Below are 10,000 nucleotides of genomic sequence, written 5' to 3' on the forward strand. Positions count from 1 at the left end.
GCGAGGTGGGCCGAGTGGCCCCTAAGTTCAACCGCGTGGAGGCTCCGGAGGAGACAGGCCGGCGTCCGTGAAAGTCAGGCCGAAGAGGACGGCCTTCCCCCGGACGCGAGGTGGGCCGAGTGGCCCCTAAGTTCAACCGCGTGGAGGCTCCGGAGGAGACAGGCCGGCGTCCGTGAAAGTCAGGCCGAAGAGGACGGCCTTCCCCCGGACGCGAGGTGGGCCGAGTGGCCCCTAAGTTCAACCGCGTGGAGGCTCCGGAGGAGACAGGCCGGCGTCCGTGAAAGTCAGGCCGAAGAGGATGGCCTCCCCCCGGACGCGAGGTGGGCCGAATTGCACTAAGTGCGACCAGGGGTGGGCCACTTAGGCGACCAGGGGTGGGCCACTTAGGCGACCAGGGGTGGGCCACTTAGGCGACCAGGGGTGGGCCACTTAGGCGACCAGGGGTGGGCCACTTAGGCGACCAGGGGTGGGCCACTTAGGCGACCAGGGGTGGGCCACTTAGGCGACCAGGGGTGGGCCACTTAGGTGACCAGGGGCGGCAGGTTTAGGCGACCAGGGGTGGGCCACTTAGGCGACCAGGGGTGGCAGGTTTAGGCGACCAGGGGTGGGACGTTTAGGCGACCAGGGGTGGGACGTTTAGGTGACCAGGGGTAAGGGGTTTAGGCGACCAGGGGTGGGACGTTTAGGTGACCAGGGGTGGGCCACTTAGGCGACCAGGGGTAAGGGGTTTAGGTGACCAGGGGTAAGGGGTTTAGGCGACCAGGGGTGAGACGTTTAGGCGACCAGGGGTAAGGGGTTTAGGTGACCAGGGGTAAGGGGGTTAGGCGACCTGGGGCTGGAGAGGAGCACCTTCCCCGGGCACAGGCAGGGAGCGAGCGCCCCCCAGCTCCATCGCTCCGGGGGTAATAGGCCGGCGTCTGCCACACTTAGCCCGGAAATGAGCACCTTCCCCGGGCACAGGCAGGGAGCGAGCGCCCCCCAGCTCCATCGCTCCGGGGGTAATAGGCCGGCGTCTGCCACACTTAGCCCGGAAATGAGCACCTTCCCCGGGCACAGGCAGGGAGCGAGCGCCCCCCAGCTCCATCGCTCCGGGGGTAATAGGCCGGCGTCTGCCACACTTAGCCCGGAAATGAGCACCTTCCCCGGGCACAGGCAGGGAGCGAGCGCCCCCCAGCTCCATCGCTCCGGGGGTAATAGGCCGGCGTCTGCCACACTTAGCCCGGAGAGGAGCACCTTCCCCGGGCACGGGCGGGGAGCGAGCGCCCCCCAGCTCCATCGCTCTGGGGGTAATAGGCCGGCGTCTGCCACACTTAGGCCGGAGAGGAGCACCTTCCCCGGGCACGGGCGGGGAGCGAGCGCCCCCAGCTCCATCGCTCCGGGGGTAATAGGCCGGCGTCTGTCACACTTAGCCCGAATATGAGCACCTTCCCCGGGCACGGGAGGTGCCAAGCGGCCCCTAAGTCTACCCTCATGGAAGCTCCGGAGGAGGAGTGCGGGCGTGTGTCACACTTGGCCCGAATAGGAGCACCTTCCCCGGGCACAGGCGGTGCCAAGCGGCCCCTAAGTTTGCCCTTATGGAAGCTCCGGTGGAGGAGTGCATGCTGCATGACAGTGAAGCCGAATATGAGCACCTTCCCCGGGCACAGGCGGTGCCAAGCGGCCCCTAAGTTTGCCCAAATGGAAGCTCCGGAGGAGGAGTGCATGCTGCCTGACAGTGAAGCCGAATATGAGCACCTTCCCCGGGCACAGACGGTGCCAAGCGGCCCCTAAGTTTGCCCAAATGGAAGCTCCGGAGGAGGAGTGCATGCTGCATGACAGTGAAGCCGAATAGGAGCACCTTCCCCGGGCACAGACGGTGCCAAGCGGCCCCTAAGTTTGCCCTAATGGAAGCTCCGGAGGAGGAGTGCATGCTGCCTGACAGTGAAGCCGACTATGAGCACCTTCTCCGGGCACAGGCGGTGCCAAGCGGCCCCTAAGTTTACCCTCATGGAAGCTCCGGAGGAGGAGTGCGGGCGTGTGTCACACTTGGCCCGAATAGGAGCACCTTCCCCGGGCACAGACGGTGCCAAGCGGCCCCTAAGTTTGCCCAAATGGAAGCTCCGGAGGAGGAGTGCATGCTGCCTGACAGTGAAGCCGAATATGAGCACCTTCCCCGGGCACAGGCGGTGCCAAGCGGCCCCTAAGTTTGCCCAAATGGAAGCTCCGGAGGAGGAGTGCGGGCGTGTGTCACACTTGGCCCGAATAGGAGCACCTTCCCCGGGCACAGGCGGTGCCAAGCGGCCCCTAAGTTTGCCCAAATGGAAGCTCCGGAGGAGGAGTGCATGCTGCCTGACAGTGAAGCCGAATATGAGCACCTTCCCCGGGCACAGGCGGTGCCAAGTGGCCCCTAAGTCGGTAAAGGTTGAAATAAGTAAATAAATACAAAAAGGACGAGGGGGGGAAAAAAGGCAAAAACGTAGAAAATCCCCCCATTCATTTCAATGGGCTCGGCCGATTTGGGCTTGCGGGACCGCCGAGGGCACGCCGGAGGGCGGTTGAGTCGGTAAAAGTTGAAATAAATGAATAAATACAAAAAGGACGAGGGGGGGGAAAAAAAAGGCAAAAACGTATAAAATTCCCCCATTCATTTCAATGGGCTCGGCCGAATTGGGCTTGCGGGACCGCCGAGGGCACGCCGGAGGGCGGTTGAGTCGGTAAAAGTTGAAATAAATGAATAAATACAAAAAGAACGAGGGGGGGAAAAAAAAGGCAAAAACGTATAAAATTCCCCCATTCATTTCAATGGGCTCGGCCGAATTGGGCTTGCGGGACCGCCGAGGGCACGCCGGAGGGCGGTTGAGTCGGTAAAAGTTGAAATAAATGAATAAATACAAAAAGGACGAGGGGGGGGGAAAAAAAAGGCAAAAACGTATAAAATTCCCCCATTCATTTCAATGGGCTCGGCCGAATTGGGCTTGCGGGACCGCCGAGGGCACGCCGGAGGGCGGTTGAGTCGGTAAAAGTTGAAATAAATGAATAAATACAAAAAGAACGAGGGGGGGAAAAAAAAGGCAAAAACGTATAAAATTCCCCCATTCATTTCAATGGGCTCGGCCGAATTGGGCTTGCGGGACCGCCGAGGGCACGCCGGAGGGCGGTTGAGTCGGTAAAAGTTGAAATAAATGAATAAATACAAAAAGAACGAGGGGGGGGGGAAAAAAGGCAAAAACGTATAAAATTCCCCCATTCATTTCAATGGGCTCGGCCGAATTGGGCTTGCGGGACCGCCGAGGGCACGCCGGAGGGCGGTTGAGTCGGTAAAAGTTGAAATAAATGAATAAATACAAAAAGAACGAGGGGGGGAAAAAAAGGCAAAAACGTATAAAATTCCCCCATTCATTTCAATGGGCTCGGCTAAAATGGGCCTGCAGTACTGCCGAGAGGCCGCCGGAGGACGCCCTAGTAGGCAAACGTTGATCCCCACACACGAGGGGTCAGTTAGGCGACCAGGGGTAGCGTTTAGGTGACCAGGGGTAGCGTTTAGGCGACCAGGGGTAGCGTTTAGGTGACCAGGGGTAGCGTTTAGGCGACCAGGGGTAGCGTTTAGGCGACCAGGGGTAGCGTTTAGGCGACCAGGGGTAGCGTTTAGGCGACCAGGGGTAGCTTTTAGGCGACCAGGGGTAGCTTTTAGGCGACCAGGGGTAGCGTTTAGGCGACCAGGGGCGTTGCAGTTCCGCCGAATTGCATTAGGGGCGCTGCAGTAGGCAAACGTTCTTCCCCCCTAGTCAGAGGGTCATTTGCCTACTTCCCAGGTTTACCCGGGTTTTCCAAAACACCTGGGGCACATTTTCAGGGATCACGTTTTTAGAAACAAAAATATTCATAATTTCTTCTAAGTCCCCTTTCCAGCGGGGAACTTTGAAACATTGTATCCGACCACTGAAGGCTGTTGGCGGGCACGGCGCGGCAAACAGCCCGCACTCAGGCATGGAGCTCCGGGGAAAGTTGCCTAATTTCTTCTAAGTCCCCTTTCCAGCGGGGAACTTTGAAACATTGTATCCGACCGTGGAAGGCTGTTGGCGGGCACGGCGCGGCTCATAGCCGGCCCTCAGGCACGGAGCTCCGGGTGAATTTTCACAAATTTCTTCTAAGTCCCCTTTCCAGCGGGGAACTTTGAAACATTGTATCCGACCGTGGAAGGCTGTTGGCGGGCACGGCGCGGCTCATAGCCGGCCCTCAGGCACGGAGCTCCGGGTGAATTTCCACAAATTTCTTCTAAGTCCCCTTTCCAGCGGGGAACTTTGAAACATTGTATCCGACCGTGGAAGGCTGTTGGCGGGCACGGCGCGGCTCATAGCCGGCCCTCGGGCACGGAGCTCCGGGTGAATTTTCACAAATTTCTTCTAAGTCCCCTTTCCAGCGGGGAACTTTGAAACATTGTATCCGACCGTGGAAGGCTGTTGGCGGGCACGGCGCGGCTCATAGCCGGCCCTCGGGCACGGAGCTCCGGGTGAATTTTTACAAATTTCTTCTAAGTCCCCTTTCCAGCGGGGAACTTTGAAACATTGTATCCGACCGTGGAAGGCTGTTGGCGGGCACGGCGCGGCTCATAGCCGGCCCTCAGGCACGGAGCTCCGGGTGAATTTTCACAAATTTCTTCTAAGTCCCCTTTCCAGCGGGGAACTTTGAAACATTGTATCCGACCGTGGAAGGCTGTTGGCGGGCACGGCGCGGCTCATAGCCGGCCCTCGGGCACGGAGCTCCGGGTGAATTTTTACAAATTTCTTCTAAGTCCCCTTTCCAGCGGGGAACTTTGAAACATTGTATCCGACCGTGGAAGGCTGTTGGCGGGCACGGCGCGGCTCATAGCCGGCCCTCAGGCACGGAGCTCCGGGTGAATTTTCACAAATTTCCTCTAAGTCCCCTTTCCAGCGGGGAACTTTGAAACATTGTATCCGACCGTGGAAGGCTGTTGGCGGGCACGGCGCGGCTCATAGCCGGCCCTCAGGCACGGAGCTCCGGGTGAATTTTCACAAATTTCTTCTAAGTCCCCTTTCCAGCGGGGAACTTTGAAACATTGTATCCGACCGTGGAAGGCTGTTGGCGGGCACGGCGCGGCTCATAGCCGGCCCTCGGGCACGGAGCTCCGGGTGAATTTTCACAAATTTCTTCTAAGTCCCCTTTCCAGCGGGGAACTTTGAAACATTGTATCCGACCGTGGAAGGCTGTTGGCGGGCACGGCGCGGCTCATAGCCGGCCCTCAGGCACGGAGCTCCGGGTGAATTTTCACAAATTTCTTCTAAGTCCCCTTTCCAGCGGGGAACTTTGAAACATTGTATCCGACCGTGGAAGGCTGTTGGCGGGCACGGCGCGGCTCATAGCCGGCCCTCGGGCACGGAGCTCCGGGTGAATTTTCACAAATTTCTTCTAAGTCCCCTTTCCAGCGGGGAACTTTGAAACATTGTATCCGACCGTGGAAGGCTGTTGGCGGGCACGGCGCGGCTCATAGCCGGCCCTCAGGCACGGAGCTCCGGGTGAATTTTCACAAATTTCTTCTAAGTCCCCTTTCCAGCGGGGAACTTTGAAACATTGTATCCGACCGTGGAAGGCTGTTGGCGGGCACGGCGCGGCTCATAGCCGGCCCTCGGGCACGGAGCTCCGGGTGAATTTTCACAAATTTCTTCTAAGTCCCCTTTCCAGCGGGGAACTTTGAAACATTGTATCCGACCGTGGAAGGCTGTTGGCGGGCACGGCGCGGCTCATAGCCGGCCCTCAGGCACGGAGCTCCGGGTGAATTTTCACAAATTTCTTCTAAGTCCCCTTTCCAGCGGGGAACTTTGAAACATTGTATCCGACCGTGGAAGGCTGTTGGCGGGCACGGCGCGGCTCATAGCCGGCCCTCGGGCACGGAGCTCCGGGTGAATTTTCACAAATTTCTTCTAAGTCCCCTTTCCAGCGGGGAACTTTGAAACATTGTATCCGACCGTGGAAGGCTGTTGGCGGGCACGGCGCGGCTCATAGCCGGCCCTCAGGCACGGAGCTCCGGGTGAATTTTCACAAATTTCTTCTAAGTCCCCTTTCCAGCGGGGAACTTTGAAACATTGTATCCGACCGTGGAAGGCTGTTGGCGGGCACGGCGCGGCTCATAGCCGGCCCTCGGGCACGGAGCTCCGGGTGAATTTTCACAAATTTCTTCCAAGTCCCCTTTCCAGCGGGGAACTTTGAAACATTGTATCCGACCGTGGAAGGCTGTTGGCGGGCACGGCGCGGCTCATAGCCGGCCCTCAGGCACGGAGCTCCGGGTGAATTTTCACAAATTTCTTCTAAGTCCCCTTTCCAGCGGGGAACTTTGAAACATTGTATCCGACCGTGGAAGGCTGTTGGCGGGCACGGCGCGGCTCATAGCCGGCCCTCGGGCACGGAGCTCCGGGTGAATTTTCACAAATTTCTTCTAAGTCCCCTTTCCAGCGGGGAACTTTGAAACATTGTATCCGACCGTGGAAGGCTGTTGGCGGGCACGGCGCGGCTCATAGCCGGCCCTCAGGCACGGAGCTCCGGGTGAATTTTCACAAATTTCTTCTAAGTCCCCTTTCCAGCGGGGAACTTTGAAACATTGTATCCGACCGTGGAAGGCTGTTGGCGGGCACGGCGCGGCTCATAGCCGGCCCTCAGGCACGGAGCTCCGGGTGAATTTTCACAAATTTCTTCTAAGTCCCCTTTCCAGCGGGGAACTTTGAAACATTGTATCCGACCGTGGAAGGCTGTTGGCGGGCACGGCGGGGCTCATAGCCGGCCCTCGGGCACGGAGCTCCGGGTGAATTTTTACAAATTTCTTCTAAGTCCCCTTTCCAGCGGGGAACTTTGAAACATTGTATCCGACCGTGGAAGGCTGTTGGCGGGCACGGCGGGGCTCATAGCCGGCCCTCGGGCACGGAGCTCCGGGTGAATTTTTACAAATTTCTTCTAAGTCCCCTTTCCAGCGGGGAACTTTCAAACATTGTATCCGACCACTGAAGGCTGTTGGCGGGCGCGGCGCGGCTCACAGCCCGCCCTCAGGCACGGAGCTCCGGGGAAATTTGCCTCATTTCTTCTAAGTCCCCTTTCCAGCGGGGACCTTTCAAACATTGTATCCGACCACTGAAGGCTGTTGGCGGACGCGGCGCGGCTCACAGCCCGCCCTCAGGCACGGAGCTCCGGGGAAATTTGCCTCATTTCTTCTAAGTCCCCTTTCCAGCGGGGAACTTTCAAACATTGTATCCGACCACTGAAGGCTGTTGGCGGACGCGGCGCGGCTCACAGCCCGCCCTCAGGCACGGAGCTCCGGGGGAATTTCCCCCTCATTTCTTCTAAGTCCCCTTTCCAGCGGGGAACTTTCAAACATTGTATCCGACCGTGGAAGGCTGTTGGCGGGCACGGCGCGGCTCATAGCCGGCCCTCAGGCACGGAGCTCCGGGTGAATTTGACAAATTCCTTCTAAGTCCCCTTTCCAGCGGGGAACTTTGAAACATTGTATCCGACCGTGGAAGGCTGTTGGCGGGCACGGCGCGGCTCATAGCCGGCCCTCAGGCACGGAGCTCCGGGTGAATTTTTACAAATTTCTTCTAAGTCCCCTTTCCAGCGGGGAACTTTGAAACATTGTATCCGACCACTGAAGGCTGTTGGCGGACGCGGCGCGGCTCACAGCCCGCCCTCAGGCACGGAGCTCCGGGGAAATTTGCCTCATTTCTTCTAAGTCCCCTTTCCAGCGGGGACCTTTCAAACATTGTATCCGACCACTGAAGGCTGTTGGCGGGCGCGGCGCGGCTCACAGCCCGCCCTCAGGCACGGAGCTCCGGGGAAATTTGCCTCATTTCTTCTAAGTCCCCTTTCCAGCGGGGAACTTTCAAACATTGTATCCGACCACTGAAGGCTGTTGGCGGGCGCGGCGCGGCTCACAGCCCGCCCTCAGGCACGGAGCTCCGGGGAAATTTGCCTCATTTCTTCTAAGTCCCCTTTCCAGCGGGGAACTTTCATACATTGTATCCGACCACTGAAGGCTGTTGGCGGACGCGGCGCGGCTCACAGCCCGCCCTCAGGCACGGAGCTCCGGGGGAATTTGCCCCCTCATTTCTTCTAAGTCCCCTTTAGGCGACCAGGGGTTGACAATTTAGGTGACCAGGGGTTGACAATTTAGGCGACCAGGGGTGACTTTTAGGCGACCAGGGGTGAGGTTTAGGCGACCAGGGGTGAGGTTTAGGCGACCAGGGGTAGCGTTTAGGCGACCAGGGGCGTTGCAGTTCCGCCGAATTGCATTAGGGGCGCTGCAGTAGGCAAACGTTTTTACCCCTAGTCAGAGGGTCATTTGCCTACTTCCCAGGTTTACCCGGGTTTTCCAAAACACCTGGGGCACATTTTCAGGAACCACGTTTTTAGAAACAAAAATTCTTCTATGTCCACCTCCGTGAAAGAAATTGCCCAATGGTTCCCGCGGAAGAGAGCTGCCAGGCGGACGCATACTGCAATAACGGCCGCCCTGGCGCTCTGGTGGATGTTATCCTCGAAATTTCTTCTATGTGCCCATTCCAGCGGGCAACTTGCGAACAATGGTGTCCGACCATGGAAGGCTGTTGGCGGACGCGGCGCGGCTCACAGCCCGCCCTCAGGCACGGAGCTCCGGGGGAATTTTCCCCTCATTTCTTCTAAGTCCCCATTCCAGCGGGGAGCTTGCAAACGTGGTATCCGACCACTGAAGGCTGTTGGCGGGCACGGCCCCACCAGCGCAACACGGCACTTCCTATGACTCGGGTCCGACGCAGGAGGAGCGGTCCTCCCGGCCCCGCCACACGGCACTTCCTATGACTCGGGTCCGACGCAGGAGGAGCGGTCCTCCCGGCCCCGCCACACGGCACTTCCTATGACTCGGGTCCGACGCAGGAGGAGCGGTCCTCCCGGCCCCGCCACACGGCACTTCCCATGACTCGGGTCCGACGCAGGAGGAGCGGTCCTCCCGGCCCCACCACCGCCACACGGCACTTCCCATGACCCGGGTCCGACGCAGGAGGAGCGGTCCTCCCGGCCCCACCGCAACACACACAACCACTGACCGATTGGCAATCATGACCCGCCATCGGAGGGCCCCTGCCGGCCCCGGCCTCGCGCCGGGGTGTTCGGGTGGACGGTTCCTTCGGCCTGCGGGTCGACCTCTGAGCGTTGGCCGGCACCGCAGCACCGCAGCACACACAACCACTGACCGATTGGCAATCATGACCCGCCATCGGAGGGCCCCTGCCGGCCCCGGCCTCGCGCCGGGGTGTTCGGGTGGACGGTTCCTTCGGCCTGCGGGTCGACCTCTGAGCGTTGGCCGGCACCGCAGCACACACACAACCACTGACCGATTGGCAATCATGACCCGCCATCGGAGGGCCCCTGCCGGCCCCGGCCTCGCGCCGGGGTGTTCGGGTGGACGGTTCCTTCGGCCTGCGGGTCGACCTCTGAGCGTTGGCCGGCACCGCAGCACACACATAACCACTGACCGATTGGCAATCATGACCCGCCATCGGAGGGCCCCTGCCGGCCCCGGCCTCGCGCCGGGGTGTTCGGGTGGACGGTTCCTTCGGCCTGCGGGTCGACCTCTGCGCGTTGGCCGGCACTTCCCTACCGTTACCCACCCCACCCCTGGGGTTGTGACAAAACGGCACTTCCTATGACTCGGGGTCCGACGCAGGAGGAGCGGTCCTCCCGGCCCATCTCGCACCCACACCCTGACATATACTGCACCACACCAACCACTGACCGATTGGCAAGCATGACCCGCCATCGGAGGGCCCCTGCCGGCCCCGGCCTCGCGCCGGGGTGTTCGGGTGGACGGTTCCTTCGGCCTGCGGATCGACCTCTAGCGCACCAACCAGCGCGAAACCGCTTTCGTCGCGAGACCGAGACGACCCTGTCGCGTGCCCGTCGGCCACACGGGCCCAGAGATGTCCTACACGGGAGTTCCGCCGCGCTCGCGGGTGCCCCGCCACGAGAGGGGTGCGGGAGCCCA

Source organism: Idiotropiscis lumnitzeri, unplaced genomic scaffold (assembly GCF_059441095.1).
Source record: "Idiotropiscis lumnitzeri isolate Australia: NSW breed Sydney's pygmy pipehorse unplaced genomic scaffold, RoL_Ilum_1.0 HiC_scaffold_184, whole genome shotgun sequence".
NCBI lineage: Eukaryota > Metazoa > Chordata > Actinopteri > Syngnathiformes > Syngnathidae > Idiotropiscis > Idiotropiscis lumnitzeri.